The 18,257-nt window shown below is 31.8% G+C and overlaps 1 protein-coding gene across 7 annotated transcripts in view; it reads right to left on the bottom strand.

Annotated features, from left to right (window-relative positions):
• LOC140449211 (uncharacterized) overlaps positions 1-18,257 on the bottom strand; it is a 335,545-nt gene that overhangs the window by 146,667 nt on the left and 170,621 nt on the right. The window contains exon 1 of one of the 7 annotated variants that reach the window (XM_072542386.1): positions 13,719-13,877. The exons of the other annotated variants lie outside the window; for them this stretch is intronic. The gene's annotated coding sequence lies outside the window, so the exon portion shown is untranslated. Of the gene's footprint in view, positions 1-13,718; positions 13,878-18,257 lie in introns of those variants that run through there. 7 annotated transcript variants of the gene reach the window in all.

The raw sequence follows: 18,257 nt of genomic DNA, 5'->3' as shown, positions 1-18,257 counted from the left end.
GAGGGGTAAGTACGTGCTATGCACCAGCTTCTAACCTTCCTTTGAGCCGTGATGATTTACCAAAAACAACGGAACAACACGCGCCACCATAAATAGGCAGTTTTACCCTATCCCTATAGACATATCTTTAAATTTCGTTTTTTTTTCTATTATGTATTTTTCTTTGCCAACCGTAAACAGCTGAAGAGCGTCTTACTACGCTCCATTTTATCTAGTCTTTATATGTGAGGTATTTGTACGTATATACAGAGTGTTTCAGTAATAATTGTCTCCTTTTTAAATATTTACAATGCTATGCTTAGCCTATATCTCTTTATTTTTTTAATTTTAAATTATATATTTAATTGTATATGAGTGTATTTTAATGCTGTTTATTAAAATTTTGGTAAAATAGATTTAGGAACTAAGTTGGGTTGAAGAAAAAAACAAAAGAAGTGATTTCTTAAGGACACCAATAAAACGAAAATCCAACTGGGTAGTTGGCTGGTATATTTTCCAGGACATTTTTTAAAAAAACCATGAAATTCGTGTTTTCAATACCAGAGAAAAAAACCAGTACCTTCTGCTCAATTACATATACAGGCAAGATATCGACAAAAATATCCAAACACATCAAACAGAAAGGAATAACACCAGCTTTTAGAACAAACAACAACTTGGGCAGATATATTAAAAACAACAAGAGCCAAAAGAGAAAGCACTTATACAGTGCTATATACAAACTTAAATGTAGCGACTACCCTTAAACTTATATCGGTCAAACTGTTAGAACTTTTAATAAACGAATAGCAGAACATAAAAGGGCTTTCAATAATAGAAAAACAGACTCTACGTACGCACTTCATCTTATAGACCATAATCATTCTTTTAATGACAAATTTCAAATTCTTTACATTCAAAATAAAGACCATAATAAGCTATCATTATTAGAATTTAAGTAAATTAACAAAAAATAAAAAATACAAACATAATTATGAATGACCAACTTGAGACAAACAGTTCTCCCATCCCTAACATTCAGTGTAAACGCATTCCAAAAATAGATCACTTGAAAAAGGCATTTTGCTGAAAATGCTGTAGTAAAAATAAATTACAATAAATTTTGTGGAAGTGTTGCAAACAAAAGTTTTCAGTGTGTTATTATTGTTCAATGCATCACTTGTCAATTTGTTTGTTTTTTATTTTTTCATTATGTATCAAAGTCGAACATCTTACTGGACTTAATAATTTGTTCTTAATAATTAATTAGAACAATTATTAATTCTAAGGCGGTACACAGTTTGTAGGTTCAGCTGTAGTTAATATGTTAATGTATTGTATTTAGATTTAAATCGATGTTTATTTTAAAATATAGCCATTTTGAAGCAATGCTTCTATGCTGGCGTTGTATTACTTTTATCTATAGTAAAATGCTGAGGCGAGCTTTACGGGTTGTAAGATTCCATTTACGCAACGAGGGGAGTCCATTATACAAGATGTAATTTTTTTAAATTTTATTAAAATCATATTTACTTAATATTACACGTATACTTAAAATAATAAATAAGTTTTAGTAAATTTTAAAGATATTATTTAAAATTTAAAAAAACAGAATTTATGTAGGTATGTACTATAAATTAACGTAAGGTTGAATTAAATATAAGCTAATCTAAAACTACTAAACACAAGGCCATTTTGGATTTTAGAATGATAATGTCTTACGGCATTATACTAACGGCAAAAAGATCTAACGGTATCTGTGTATTTAAAATATGTAAGGTCGTAACAAAGTACAATTTTTATTTGTATTTATAATATACAGTTTTGCTAATGTGTTTTCATTATAACCCTTAGTAAAACATCGCTCCACAAAATAAGTGTTTTTTAATGAAAGGTATATACGGTACCTCGGAGGTAAAGGGCACTATGTCCATTTTCTTACTTTTTCAGGAGAGCAGTTTTAAAGTTTTTTAAATTTGTAATCAGTAAATACTCAAATGTTTCTTATATTTAACCAACATTAATATATTGTTATTGTGGTGTGTATAATCGTTTTTCATTCCATGAAGTGTTATATACCTGAGGTTTACCGTTCATTATTTAAATTTTTTTTAAAAATGTGTAGTTGGACATAGTGTTGTTTACCTCTAACAACTTTTTTAAATAATGTGGCATTGCATGTTAAGGTCTTTACGAAATAAACAATACAAACACATTAAACAGCCTATACTATTATTTTATTAGAGGTAAATATTATAATGTTATAATAATTAAGTAAAATTATAGACAAGTTTCAAAATTGTTAAAGATGCTCCATATCATCTTCATCTTCTTGTGGGTAATCGTTTGTGGCTACATTGCTATGTGTTAAATTTTGATAAAACGCATGACAAACTGACGGAAAAAAAGGCAGTAGTGCAATTAAGTAATTGTACTTTTGTTTTGTGATTGGTAATGGGATTACTGAGATTTAATGGGCTGGAAACGTTACTTGCTGTCTTCGATACCTCATGAAGTCCACTTCATACATAGTTTAAATATTGAAATCGGTCTTAGAAAAGAACTTTCCAATGTGTTCTTGTTGGACTTGTAGGAAAACACATGTTGACAGTAGAACAGGGTCTTTATTAACATTTTTTTTCTACTTACAAAAGGAGGATTAGATGACAATTTCTTATCGAACAGCGTTTTTGTTCTCTTTTTGTTTTTGAAATCTACAAGTTCCATATTGTGCACTGTGTATTTACCTTATGTTTGCCTAACTAGTTGTTGCCAGTCCCATGGTGTTAAAATGGCCAAATTGGAGAGTTTCTTTCGATTAAAGCATAAACAGTGTCTGCTTCCATATGTGTGTGCCCTTTCAGTAAAAACTTTTGAGTGATCGTCTATATTTGCAGTATCCAAAAATAGCACATTATAATACTTATATTTTTATTTTGTCCATAGCAGTTATTGGTCCAAAGAGTGGTGTCCTCTACTTGACTACCTGGAATTGTATTGTCAGCCCATTTCAAAATTGACGAGGCAATTTCATTTGCACCTCGGGCCCCTTTCGATTCGTCCCACATTATACATTGTACAGAAGAATCACTGGCATCATGTAATGTGAAATTTAATGTCCAAAGCTTCCTTTTGTAGAAACTAATACAATTGTTTGTTAGTGGTGAAGGCAAACATTTTTGCAAATCACCAGATAGTACTTTGTATTTTGGTGACTCTTTAGCTATTATAAAGTCCAATTGTTTTAAGTTATACAGAATTTTAGATTCAATTAGGTGAGCATCATGATCAGCCTGTACACTGGTTAGTTCATCTGCAGTAAGATTATTTTTTAATTGAGCAGTGAATGTACTGCATGTATCGCAAATGTCTCTTTCGGGCGGTTTAAACGACAACTTGAAGTCTTTATTAAAAATATCTGCGTACAACCACTTTTTTGCTCTGAGCTTTGGATCTTCATATCTTTCATTGCATTCATCAAAGTACAGTTAATACATCTTTTCTATTGTAAGTTCTGTGCCCAGATAATCTCTCTTACTCTTTTCTCTGGAATAATGACTCTCGTATTTTGGGAATTATTTAATATGTTGATGTATACTATTTATGGTTTCGGTAGGAGTTTTATTGGTTGGCGTGTGTCTACCTCTTTGATCAGCTTTTATTAAACCTCCTGGCTCAATTTTTTTCAACATATTTACTACTACTAAATTAGATGTACAAGATGTATTTAAAAACATAACCTTGCACACCTTCAATAGCTGATTGTTTACTGTAAAATGGTAGTGTAATGTATTATTTTTAGATTTGGTAGAATTTAGATCTTTTTTTCTTGATCGAAGAGTAGGTTGAATGTCGATACATGAGAAGATAAATTGCTTTTTAAGATCTGAAACGTTTGTCTCAGTCCAGTATGAGTTGAAAATTTTTTGTCTTTCGTATTCTGGCAATCTTTCAGAGCATTTCATGCGACACATGCAAGGGGGCTTTAACATTTTTGCAGGCATGTCTTTGCCTCTTTTACTGAGATACTCTTCTCCACCAGCTATTTTTCGTTTGCGAACATTACAGGCCCAATTTTGTTCATTTACTACACGTTTTTTACCTTTTTGTTTGCACTTAGTTATATTTTGTACCTTTCTTTAAACATTTTTGTCTTCTTCTAAAATAACTTCATTATGTTCATTGAAATTGCCTGCATCACTGCTCAGGGATAAATCGTCCTGAAGAAGATTTTTTTTATTGCCCCACTAATCGTAGGAGTAATAATAGCTTTCTCTTTTACCTTTGTTTTCGCTGGTTTACTTATACGTTTCATATCATTGTCGTCCGATTCTGAGCTTTCACCACTTAGAGGCTCATAGATTTTATCAATATCCGAATTTTCATCTCCAAACAAATTATCATTTTCGTCCACTTATTTCTTATAACGAATATATTATATCAAACCAGCTAAAAGAAGGACTTGAATCGTGCTTTATTATAATTTATAAAAATATTTTAATTCAAAAATAATGTTAAAAAATAAAAAATTTAGACATGACTTTAAATTATTATGTTTAATTTCAAATCGAGAGCTGTCATTCGTTTCTCGTAAAGTGTAGCACAAAACTGTATTAAGTTGTGGCATACTAGAATAAATAAAACACACTGGAAAAATTAAAAATTTAATTTGAAATTAATACAAAATGAATAACTTTTACAGTGAACAAGTGTGGAATTTAAATATATGTATTATAATTCGAAACTGCTGAAATAATAGTATTTTGTCATATCTCCATTATTAAAAAATTCTTCAAACATTTTGGACATTAACTCAACCGTCTCTTTGGTTATTAAATTTATTAGATACCGTTTTTTGTTGTTAATGATAAAAATAATATTTATCTAAACACATTTTTGAACGTTTTTTTTTTTATTTAGATTTAGTGCAATTCCGTTATCTGTGATGGCAACAATGAATTGTTTCACGAACCATTGTCTCCAGTCTGAACCAGAGATATGTAAGAGAGGCTCTCTTATATATCTCTGGTCTGAACACTGGTTTACATTGGGAAAAAAAAGTGTATGATTTTTATATGACGGGAAGTGTACAAGGGTACATAACACTATGTCCGGATGATAAATGACGGTGCACACATATAGTAGAGGTAAACAACACCAAGTCCAAGTCCAAGGCAAACAACAACACATGGTGTTGTTTACCTCTGACTGGAAGTGGACTTGGTGTTTATTAAAAAGTCGGTAACTTGCCGTAAAATTGTCTCTGGACATAGTATGGTTTACCTATGTGTAGAGCCAGAAAAGTTATATTCAAAAGTGAAATAATCTAAATTTCGATAAAAATGGACATAGTGTCCTTTACCTCCGGGGTACACAATGCTCTATTTGTTGTATACATGTTCTCAGTTTTATCGACTACGAAAAAGCGTAAGCGTTTCCTGGCTGAAAAATGTAAGAGACTTGACAGGCATGTGCACACATTCGATACTAATAACAGCTTAAAATAGGGAGCAATTTGCTGTAGTTGTAACGAACCTTCAGTAATGGATAAGGCACCTTAAGAAGAAGATATGTGCCACTTTGCTGTGGCTTGGTGGCTAACTAATATTATATTTATTTAAATTTGTCGTTAGTATAATGTTATGCATGTGTATGTACTGTTTTAATTTTTGTTATAATTTAAGACGACCATTTTTAAATATGTAGTAGTTGTATTATAAATAGAAATGAAAAATGTGCAACAGATTTTTAGGTTTTATATGGGCTACCAGTAAGTAAAAAAGAAAGAGTGAAAAGGAGCTAAAAAACGACTAAATTTTGTAAAACCAATTTATTAATTAGTTGTAAAATAAGCTATAAAAATCAGTACAATATTAATTTTATAAGATTAAAAATATTAAAACATGTTAAAATATTTACAAAAAAATGCGTCGCATTCAATTACATTATTATATTAATTAGGCCATGTAGACGATATCTCGTACCTAAAAAAAATAAAAAAGGAATTACTGAAAATAATTTTGGGCCAGATTATATAAAAAACTCTGCGATATCGAAACAACTCTAGAATGTATTTATCTTGATATTAAATGCTGCTCGCTGGATGTTTTTGATTGAAAACTCAATGAAAAGAAAGTTTCTCTCATTTTTGTTTCAATAGTAAATTGTCTAAATATGTTGAAACTTTCTATTTATGTGCAACTTTTAGGGAAGTATGCACTATGTAAACAGTTATGAGGACTAAAAGTTAGACTAAATCTTCGATTTTTTTACTTAAAAATATTAATAACTTTTAATCTATAAACTTTAAATATATAACATACAGGGTGAGTTTTTGGTGAGACATTAATCGGTAATTCCATTTAGCATAGTTCTTATGTTCCATGTGTTAATTTTCAACTCTTTATTTTTTTGTCCTGTAGTCTTCGTCTTTTATTTTTGTTTTCTTGTCTATCTTTCTATATTTCACTTTTGTTGTACATGAGTTTATCTGCAGTCATTTCCTGTTTCTTTGCCTCGTCCGTCAACGAATAATATATCCTCTCCTCCCTTGCTAGAGAGGTAAATCCTGTCTGCTAGTAAATATTCTGTTCTATGTTGAGAGAAGAGCTAATTCCATCATAGGCATACGTCATATGACATCTGTGCTAAACTTGATTTTAATCTTTCCCTACCTTCTGTCAATCACCTTTTCTAAACGTAGTGGGAATATTCTTTTTTGCCTGTTTCTGAAATTTATAAAAGAAGAAGCAGTTTCAGGTATACGTTGCTTAGAAACACTCACTGACTTTGGCTGTTTGAACGTTTTCGAAAAGTTTTTCTTGGAATGTTCATCCAAACCATTTTTTGGATATCCTACATTCATATTGTAGTGATATTCTTAAATCCACAATCATGACAAAACATTATTTTGGGTTTATTGCACACTTAAAAAGTATATCCTGTCATGTTGCAGTCCCAACATGTAGCAGACGAAGAAAGAAACTCAACAGAAACTTTGTTGCGAGAGGAAATAGTAAGAGCAGTAAAACTCAATTACTTAATTTGTTAATAGTTTCTGAAATTTCACATAAAATGACATTAGGTGTGAATTTTATTTATTTGTTTCAACTTTCTTTGGATTTTTCAAATGTTTCATTTAAAGCTACAGATTTATCTACTTATGTAGTAAATGATATTATCAGTTCTGAAAATATTTCTGACATTCAGCAATCACAACTCAACTATGTTATTAAATGGTTTAAAGAAAAAAGAATCCTACAGATTTTATTGGTAGAACTCGTCTATATAAACATCATATAGATACTATAATAATAGTCTCCCGTTTTATACCGCTGTCGCGGCTTTGGGAGTATAGCAGGGTAGTCTGCTATATCTAGGGCCTACGGTATACAAGGAAGGTAACATGGCCAGTGCTACGCTTCAACCGTCTATTATTACCCCTGGTTTTACCCAAGGTACTCATTTTTATTTAGGCTGAGTCGACCTGGGGCCTATAGACATTTTTAAAATGTCTAGATGTTCTTGCCGGCGGTAGGATTCGAACTCCGGACCACCAGCTTGCGAGGCGAGCATCCTACCGCTTGCGCTACGCAGGCCCTTCATATAGATACTGCCAATGCAAATCATTTATAAATTTCAGAAACAGGCAAATAAGAATATTCGAATAGGACGTTTGCCTATGGTGGAATTAGCTCTTCTGTCAACATAGAACAGAATATTTACTAGCGGACAGAAAGAGAGAGGGCAAATATTAATTTATTCTACGGGACAAAAAGAGAGAGAAAAGAAAGAGAGAGGGTGCCAATTACTTTTTGAAAAAAAAAATTAAAAAAGAAACTGAAGGTAAAGGAATTAATAAATTAATAAAGAAATTTAAAAAAAATAATTATTTAAACATAAATTAATAAAGATGTCTGTCAAGAGCCATGTACTGAAAATATTCCTAAAATTATACACTCTAGAGTACACAGAAAACTGGAAATGGACATCAATAATACACAGTTTGGATTCCGAAATGGACTTGGAACAAGAGAGGCGTTGTTTGCACTGAACGTTATGTCTCAAAAATGTCTTGACATAAATCAAGATGTATTCATATGTTTCATAGATTACAACAAGACCTTTGATAAAGTGCGGCATGATCACCTAATCAGACTCCTGACAGAAAAGAATTTAGATAAACGAGAGATCCGACTAATAGCAAATATGTACTACAATCAGAAAGCAGTAGTGAGAGTAGAGAATAATACCACTGAAGAAATTGAAATAAAGCGAGGTGTGAGACAAGGGTGTATACTGTCACCAACCCTGTTTAATCTCTATTCCGAAGACGTAATGAATAGAACACTCTCTGAGCAATCCGTAGGTATTAAAATAAATGCTGTTAGATTAAACAATCTGAGATTTGCCGACGACACTGTTCTGATCGCAGAAACACTTGAAGAGCTACAGACATTGGTGAATAAGATAGCAGACTGCAGCGAAGAATATGGACTATCTTTGAACATAAAGAAAACTAAATTTATGGTTATATCGAAATCAACACAAAATGTCCAAAATTTATTTTTACACAATGAAATTATCGATCGAGTTAGCAAATACAAATATTTAGGCACTTTTATAAATGAAGACAACGATAGCTCAGCAGAAATCAAAATAAGAATAGAAGAAGCCAGATCCATATTCACTAAAATGAAGAGAGTGTTCTGCGGAAGAGATTTGAGCCTTAAAATGAAACTTCGCCTGATGAGATGTTACGTACTTTCTGTGCTGTTCTACGGAATGGAGTCATGGACGTTGAAAAAGATTGATACCAAAAAATTAGAGTTATTTGAACTGTGGATGTATCGCAGAATCCTGAGAATATCATGGACGAGAGAGTCACAAATGTCGAGGTCTTGAGAAGAATGAATAAAGAAAAAGAAGTCATATTTACGATCAAAAAACGAAAACTGCAATACTTGGGACACATTACAAGAGGCGAAAGATATGAACTGCTTCGAATAATTATGCAAGGGAAAATAGCAGGAAAAAGGTCCATAGGAAGAAGACGAAACTCCTGGCTAAAGAATCTAAGGGAATGGTATAGCTGTAGCAACAACGAATTGTTTCGGTTAGCAGTTTCGAAAATACGTATAGCCCTGATGATTGCCAATCTTCGAAACGAAGATGGCACTTGAAGAAGAATAAAGATGTGACCTTTATAACATTACAGTTTATAAAAATTGGTACCACTTTTCGAGATGGGTGACTTACATAATCGTATTCAGCATACTTATTAACTATCCAATCTTCGATTCATACAAAAAGATACCCTTCTACCAGACTATTATCCTCTCTGTGTTATTTGAAAGATTAAATTTAGAACAAATCATTAATGTGTTCTTCAGTATTTATGAATGCAATATAAAGAATTTTGTCAATTTTTGATTTGATGTTTAAATGTGTCGATATCGCAGAAAAAAAGAACAAAAAACTTACTCCGCGAAGCTCCTTATGCAAAAATCGCCTGTAAGGTCTGTTTGGTAGCCACACGCGATATCTCCATGGCCAATCAAAATAGTAATCATACGCTCGATGGATTCTGTAGTCCGGGATATAGGTATTTTCGTATGAATAGTCGTACCCGTGGACGGGATCGTATCTTAATTTAAGCATCTTCTGCAAATATTTTACTGTGTATATATTGTATGAAGATGGTAATGAGATTGTTTACAAGGAAACCAATGAGTTTAAAAATCAGCATCGATTTTTTGCTATTTAAAATCAGTTTTCGTAGATATGTTAATGCATAATATAATTTCTAAATTTGACTAAACTTTTTAATTGGTAAATAACTTTAAACTCTTCAAACAGTTGGAGTTACTGTTTATAACATTACCAAAGAAAAAGCAGGCCCAATAAATCCAGCGATTTTAGACTAATCAGTTTGATGAGACACACACTTAAGATACTTTTACGAATTATTCCAAACCGAGTATTCCGAGCCAAAGTAGAATGGGTAATAAGTAGTTTGGATTTAGAAATCGAGTCAACGAGTTCCCAAAAGAACGTTTATGTTTGTTTCGTTGACTTCGGGAAGACACTCGACCGAGTATACCACTTTTTGATAGCTTGCGTGCAACAGGACTTGGCCACTACTATATAAGACTGTTCAAATACTTATATTAAAATCAAGAAGCCTCAATACAATTTTGAGATAGTTGTACTGAAAACCTTTCCATCAAACGTGGAGTACGACAGGGTCACCTGCCGGTGGTTTTGTCACCCAGCCTTTTAAACTATACTGTGAAGCAATCTTTAGAGAAGTCTAGGCGAAGAAGTAATCAACAACATCAGATACGCTAACGATACAGCCGTTCTTGCAAAAAATTTACAAGATATGCAGACATTAGTAGAGGAGATACGCGTAAACCATTTGATGATGAAGAGATTATCACTAGGATTAAAATATCACGTAAAGCTTTTATGACCTGGAAAGCCAGTTTTGTGTGACAAAAACCTGTTGATACATATTCACAAGAAGATCCTCAAATGTTATGTGTGTATCCTCTTATATGGTTGTTAGACATGGATATTAAAACCACAATGCTTAACAAATTAGAAGCATTCGAATTGTGGTGCTATTGACGGATACTAAAAATATCATGGGTTTTGCACACTTCCAATGAAGATGTTCTTAAAATGATGAATTTAGAATGCTTGCTCACAATACTTCCGCCATATAATTGGAGGACTCAAATACTATTTACTTGGCTTTATAATACAAGGAAACGTGGAGGGAAAGAGATGGATTGGTCTAAAGGAAACTTTCATTGCTACGTAATATTAGATAATGGTGTAATAGCTCAGTAGAATAATTATTTCGCTCAGCAAAAATAAAAATTTAAAAGCACCCATACAAAAAAGTACAAAAAAAGCTCATGCATTTGTAAGAAAATAATTTAAAATACCAAGGAAATAATAATGATGATGAAAAGCAATAAAATACAAGAAATATACAAGTACAGAAGAAATATAGAAAATATGGGCAAATTATATTCCCGATTACTCTGATAACAAAGGTCGACTGTTTCGTAAGCAACATCAGATGTAAATGGGACCCAGAAATAAACATAAAACTCCTAGTCAAAAATCCTAGGAAAACTATGTAAGAAGAACAATTACAGCGTAAAAAAAACAAATTGTAGAATAAAAAATGTCAGGAAATTAATACCTATATAGGGAGATAAATAAAAATATAAGCATGGACATTTATAAAGTCAATAACATCAGAAAGAAAAGAAAAAATATCAATACAGGTAATAACAAGAAAACACTGGAAATAAGGAAAAATATGAATATAAGAGGGCACTTGGAGAACATATTTACATACAACGGGAAGAAGCAGTGTAACTGAAAATGTCCTAAGGAAAGCTGTAATATCATTAAGAAATAGCAGAGCATGTGATCCTGAAGCAGTGGATGCCGAACTTCTCAAATGTTGCACCGAAAATCTATTTTGTTCGATCACGAAAATTGTTAATATGTGCATAAATAGATATCTCGTTCCCAACCAATGAAAAGTGGCCTACATCCTCACAATATACGAAAAAGATTCTGATAAAGACCTCAATAATTATCGTGTCCTCTCAGTAAACAGTTTACCTATTCGTTTATATGGAGAAATATTAAGTGATCTTATAGAAGAAAATACTGCAATTTCAAGGAGGAAAAACCAATTGAATTCAGGGCTGGCAGAACTTGTACTGATAATGCATTATACCTAACTTTTGTTATGTGCAGTTTTTTACGGATCACGGACAAGACATTGGGAAGTACTTCGAGATACCAATATAAATCCCATGCTCATAACTTATATAATAGATCGACATCTCGAATTAAAATAGGCATCACCTGAATTTGCTTTAACGAAAAGGCTACTTCAAGGTTGCCGCATTTCTCCAACGTTATTTAAAATATATCTAGCAAAAACATCACATACTAGAAAAAGAAAGTGTCTTGGGATGAGAATAGAATTGAATGATACTTGCCTATATCAACTACAATTTGCATATGATCAGGCCATCATATCAAATGATAAAGAAGATTTGTACTACGTGACAAGAAAGTTGACCAAAGAAAATCAGAAATGGGGACTAATACTTCATTCCAAAAAAACCAAAAATATATTAGGATTTAAACGGATACAGCAAATCTAATTCTAGATTATAATAGTAATTTTGTACTATATTTTGTACTGTTCTTCTTCTTTCTCTTTATAAGCAATTCTGCTTATTCATTGGCGGATTAAAACCTTTATGGAAGGATCTGGCTGTTATTAAGAAGCAAGGGTTGAAGAACTCCGTTACAGGATAATGGTACTGTCTTATCCACGTTAGCGTGGATATAAAAGAGAGCAAATTAGAGTCATACCAGGTTTATATTTTAAGTAGATCAGAAGTTATAATTGCATGAAGAGTTGCAATATTAGAGTTCTTCCAGGTAATACTGGTATCATCAACAAAAAGAAAAATGTTTCCATCGATTTTTAAGTTAGTGGTGTCATTTATAAAAATAAGGAAAAGTAGAGGACCCAGTACTGAACCTTGTTGTACTCCACATACAATGCTTTTGTGACTAGAGTCAGTATCATTTGCTCTAACTAGTTGTTTCCTATTCCTCAAGTAAGATTGGAACCAATTCAAAGAAATAGCTTGAATTCTGTAAAAATTCAGTTTTTTTTATCAAAATGTCGTGATTTACACAATCAAAAGCTTTGGCATAGTCAGAGAAAACAGTGGCAGTATAAAGATTATTGTTTAGTGCTTGATAGACCTCATGTAGTACAGAAAACATAGCATCGGTGGTACATTTATTAGATAAAACGCCGAACTGACTTTGTGATAAAATGTTGTTTTCAACGAGAAAGGACATAAGTCGGGCTGTTATAAGTCTCTCAATAATTTTGGTTAGGACCGGTAGTAAGGCAATAGGTCTATAGTTGCAGACATTAGATTTTTCACCACCCTTATGAAGAGTAATCATATTGGCTGTTTTTAGGCACTCTGGAAATATACCTTTTTCGAAGGAAATTTTTATGGATAATCCATCAGTACTACTTTTATTGGGCAGATCGTCTAAAAAATTTAACAGGTTCTGAAAAAATAGTTCCGTGGAAGAGTCAGGTGATCTATAAATACAAAGAATGTATAGATTAAGATTCTTGTTATAAGCTAAGGAAAACTCAAAAAAGGATTCATTCAACAGAAAGTCATATTAGTCATATTTGAACTATGACATAAAATAATAGATAATAATGTGGAAAGCTAATTGTTTAAGCGTAAGACTTAAACGTACGTAATTTTAAACCAATTCAAGGCATTGGAAATTTAAGAAACAATCTAAAAATATCAACTAGAAAATTTATAGTTTCATTAAGAAAAAAATATCATACATCCAAGTACAAATGAGGAAACAATAAAATTGATGACAGCCAAAGGATATCAGTACCAAAATATTTTACATAAATTTTAAAAGTCATAATAAGAAAACCGGAATTTACAATTCAATCAAATAAATTTTATAAAATACCTAGTAACAAATGCTAAAAATAAAAAAATGTATGTGACATATATTTCAAAACAAAGCCTTCAATTATATTTTTTATATTTTTGCTGTCCTCTATTTTACATATGACTAATCTTTTAAACTGATTTGGTTTCCTTTATTACAAAAAAAAACTTATAGGTACTTACCAGGAGAAGTAAGACGACACTCAAGTAATCACAGACCAACAACTGCAAACTGTTTCAGGATGCTAAGTGTCAGTTTTGCACCAATTGTACAAAATTTGGAGGTGATTAGAACATATTGGTCCAAAGCCAACTGAATATGTAATATTATGACACCGTTTTCGCGAGGTGGTTTGATTTCCAAGATCCTTATAATATTAACATATTTTGTTTTTATGGCAATTACTCATCGCATAAAATGAAAATAGACGGATTTTCTGAAAATAGAGAGCTTGTGGGTGTATCAACTCGACGAAAAGTTTGGTATCGGAATAAATTATATTGTTTATATTTTTGTAAAATAAACCTTGACATCAATAGTATAAAATTTTTTGCTAACCCTTGTTTTTGTGTCTTATTTTGTACTTTTCTTGAAAGTCATTTGTTTACAGTCAGCGATTTGACACCTAAAAATCATACGCACAAGCTGAATTTTCCGAAAATATCAATTTTTGGACACCCAAAAAGATGCAAACAAGTTTACCACTTTTAACTCCTTGCTTCCCATTAAAACCCCCCGTGTAGTGACGTAAAAATTCAAAAAAAAATCCATTTACCAAGAACCTGTATGTTGTAGAAAAAAATATTTCAAATAAAAATTGTATCTGAGATAATTGAGGCGTTCTTTGCAAAAACTCCATATTATATCATTTTTTTTTTTCGGAAATGGGCTTACGCCATCTACGAATTGAAGGACTAATTACCTACGTCCCTTGCGTAAGGTTTTTATAGGTTAACGTTCCTTCGAATAGTTGTGTTGTGTGATTTTATAAGTAAACACCATAAACCAATTTAGTAAAATTAGTTTTATAATGAATACAAGTAACAATGAACTCGAACGACAAAGTTCAAGTGAAAATGTGCTATTAAAAAAGAACAGGAATGTGCTGAGACGTGTAGAGATAAAACAGGTAAGAGTGAAGGGACAAAAACCTGTTAACTATAAGGGCATAGACAAAGCAGAAGTACAAATAGGTCCCAATTGTAGGTACGTTTCACATATTAAATGTAAAATGATGAGTGAAACATATATATTCCTTTTAGGTGTTCACGGTTTCAATGTTATTCTAAAATTATTGATGAAGAGAAATCTCTAGTTTTCGATTACTTTTATGCTTTGGAAACTAAAAACGAGCAAGATAATTATTTGGCAGGTAAAATTTATCGCTTCACAAGTATATTTCATTGTAGGGCTAATATCTTTTCACATTCAAAGCAAAGAAGATACCGAAAAAACCCTGAAATTAGAGATGTTTTACTAACAGAAGTGGAAAATGATGCGGCAAGAAAAGGTAATGATCGGCAAACGCTTAAAGACCAACATTCTGCTGCCTATAATTATAAAATAAGGTTGGAAAAAAGAGAAGAACCAGTATTTGTAAAGGCAAGCATTAACGAGGCAAGCATTCAAACTGACCAAATAAAATGTCAGAAATGTAGAATATAAGTCGGTAAAATTGCTAGATAATTTAAATCGATACCTGAAAGTAATAGTCAATTAATTTAAAAAATATGAAATATGTTTTTGACAAGAATAAAGGTTTTTCGTTTTTATCTATTCTTGGTAGTTTTGAATGGGACATTTTCCGAGGAAAAACAAATTGAGCCAGATTTATTACCCGCCTTGAAATATGCTTCAATTACATCTGTCAATATACAGGGTGTTTCAAAAAAGGTAACCCCGTCTCTAGGGTAGGTAAAAAGCTGATACATCCCATGAATTTGTTTTTATATCTGATTCTCATGGAGGGAGCTAGTTACACGGATCGTACTCAGTATTAGTCAATATAACTTTTTTAAGAGTATAATTATTAATCAAAATGTCAAGTAAACTTAAACATCATTCAATTTTACACGAAAAAGGTACTCTTGGTAAAACTCGATACTGTGTACCGTTTTCGGAATATTTTGATTTGAAAATTATAAAGTAATAATTGATGTCCATAAGGAAACTAAGTTCCTGTAGTTGGCTGGATACCATATATTAAAAATTTTTTAATAAAATCCTTTATCATACCGTCTCAGGACTTGCAACTTAATGTAGAGTCACATGTCGCCATTTTACCAATTCAACGGTGACTTTACCATCTTAATTTTATACAAGAAATAATGTAAACTAAATTTCAATTAGTAATTTTTAAAGGGTTTTTAGTTATTTAGTGGCTACATTCATGTATTAACCTGACACTGATGATAGAATATTTATTCCGAAAACGTTTTGTCTATTTAACATAGCCCGACTGGGTTTTTATATACCTACCTTTTTATAAAGGATTTTATTAAAAAAAATTTTTAATAATTGATGCTGGTAGTAATGGTAAAGTTCTAATAGGTATACCTCTATTTTCTCCAAGTGTGCCATGGAAATCTGACATTTATTGATTGTTATGACGGTAAATTAACAATAATTAGAGTTTTGAAACCTTGTTATTTGTAAAATCAAATCAAAATGTACTCAAATCTTGAATACACTGACATGTTATTAATCTTAGGCGAATGTTTAGGATGTTCTAGTGCAGCTGTGACACGTTATGCAGAAAAGTTTTCTAGAAGAAAATTAGCAAGTAAAAAAACATTTAGAGCCGTTAAACGACGTTATCGAGAAACTGGGAATGTGAGACCAAATAAAATAAATTCTGGTAGACCAGGAACAACAAGAACAATTAATAAAGAAAATAATATTTTAAATTTACTTGATCAAGATTCAACAGTTAGCGTAAGGAATATAGCAAGACAAACAAATACTTCTTCTTCAAGTACTTGGCGGATACTGAAAGAACAGAAATTACATACTTATCATTACAGACAAGTCCAAGAGCTTTTGCCAGATGATCTACCGGTTAGAGTTGATTTTTGTGAAACATTGCAACAAAGGACAGCCCACAATCCAAATTTTTTAAAATGCATTCTTTTTACGGACGAGGCCACCTTTACGCGACAAGGTATGTTTAACTCCCATAATGCACACTACTGGTGTGATGAGAATCCACGAGTCAACAGGGTATCACATTCTTCTTCTTCATGTGCCTTGTCCGTTCCGAAAGTTGGCAATCAACATGGCTATTCTGACTTTGTTTGCGGCAGATCTGAATAGTTCAGCAGATGACAATCCGAACCATTGCCGCAAGTTTTGGAGCCACGAGTGTCTTCTCCTCCCTGGACCCCTTCTGCTATGTATCACATTACCTACACTCATTTAAAGTTAATGTTTGGGCAGCAACTTTGGGTAACAAATTAATAGGTTATCATATTCTACCTGGAAATTTAAATGGTGATATGTATCTTGATTTTTTAAACAATTCCTTATTCGAGATATTAAAAGATTTAACGTTAAACGAGCGATCTTTATTTTTTATGCACGATGGAGCTTCACCACACTTTGATAGAAGGTGTCGTAATTGGTTGAGTAATCAATTTCCGAATCTATGGATTGGTAGAGGTGCAGAAGCTCCGATTCATTGGCCTCCTCGGTCATGCGATTTTAACCCTTTGGACTACGCAGTTTGGTCGTATATTAAGGAAAAAGTCTATGCTACAGAGGTAAATTCACGCCAAGAATTGGAAGAAAAACTTCAACGTCAATTTAATGACATCATAGCTGATTTCCTACCGTTTAGAAGGTTAATGGAATCTTTAGAAAAAAGAATAGACTTGTGTATTCGCAAAAACGGAGGGCATTTTGAACAATTACTGTAAGTGAATTTTAATTTTAATTACTAACTATTTTATACCAGCATCAATAATTATTACTTCATAATTTTCAAATCAAAATATTCCGAAAACGGTACACAGTATCGAGTTTTACCAAGAGTACCTTTTTCGTGTAAAATTGAATGATGTTTAAGTTTACTTGAAATTTTGATTAATAATTATACTCTTAAAAAAGTTATATTGACTAATACTTAGTACCATCCGTGTAACTAGCGCCCTCTATGAGAAAAAAATACGTAAATTTTTTTTCTTCAACGCCCTGTATCTTAAAAACGGATGGCGTTACAAAAATTTTTTACTAAGCAAACCCTAATTATTTTTCAGTTTTTTACCTACCCTAGAAACGGGGTTACCTTTTTTTAAAACACCCTGTAGAACGTTTATTTTCAATGTACTAATTAATTTTAAGTGATCGAAGACATAGTTTTACGACCGAAATTATTAAAAAGCATTTAGATGTAGCTATTAATGATAAATATGATAATAATAATGACAATATTTTATGTGTAGGTCTTATATTCTAAAGTTAAAGTTGATTAAATTATTTATAGAATAATATAGTCACACACATATAGTTATACATAAAAATCTTTTTATAGATAATGAAGTATGACTTCCAAATAAAATTGTAAATTTGAGATATTATAGCGAAATAGCATTTGAAATTTTTGTAAATTAATATTGTAAGTAATATTATACCTCCTACTTCCGCTAACGGAAATAGAAAGATTTTCTCGAAATAACTAAAGTGTGAGTGCACCCAAAGGAATAGGAAATGGTATGTATTTATTT

Source organism: Diabrotica undecimpunctata, chromosome 8 (assembly GCF_040954645.1).
Source record: "Diabrotica undecimpunctata isolate CICGRU chromosome 8, icDiaUnde3, whole genome shotgun sequence".
NCBI lineage: Eukaryota > Metazoa > Arthropoda > Insecta > Coleoptera > Chrysomelidae > Diabrotica > Diabrotica undecimpunctata.
Note: the sequence above shows the minus strand (reverse complement) of the source record. Positions and strands in the feature narration are given on the sequence as shown.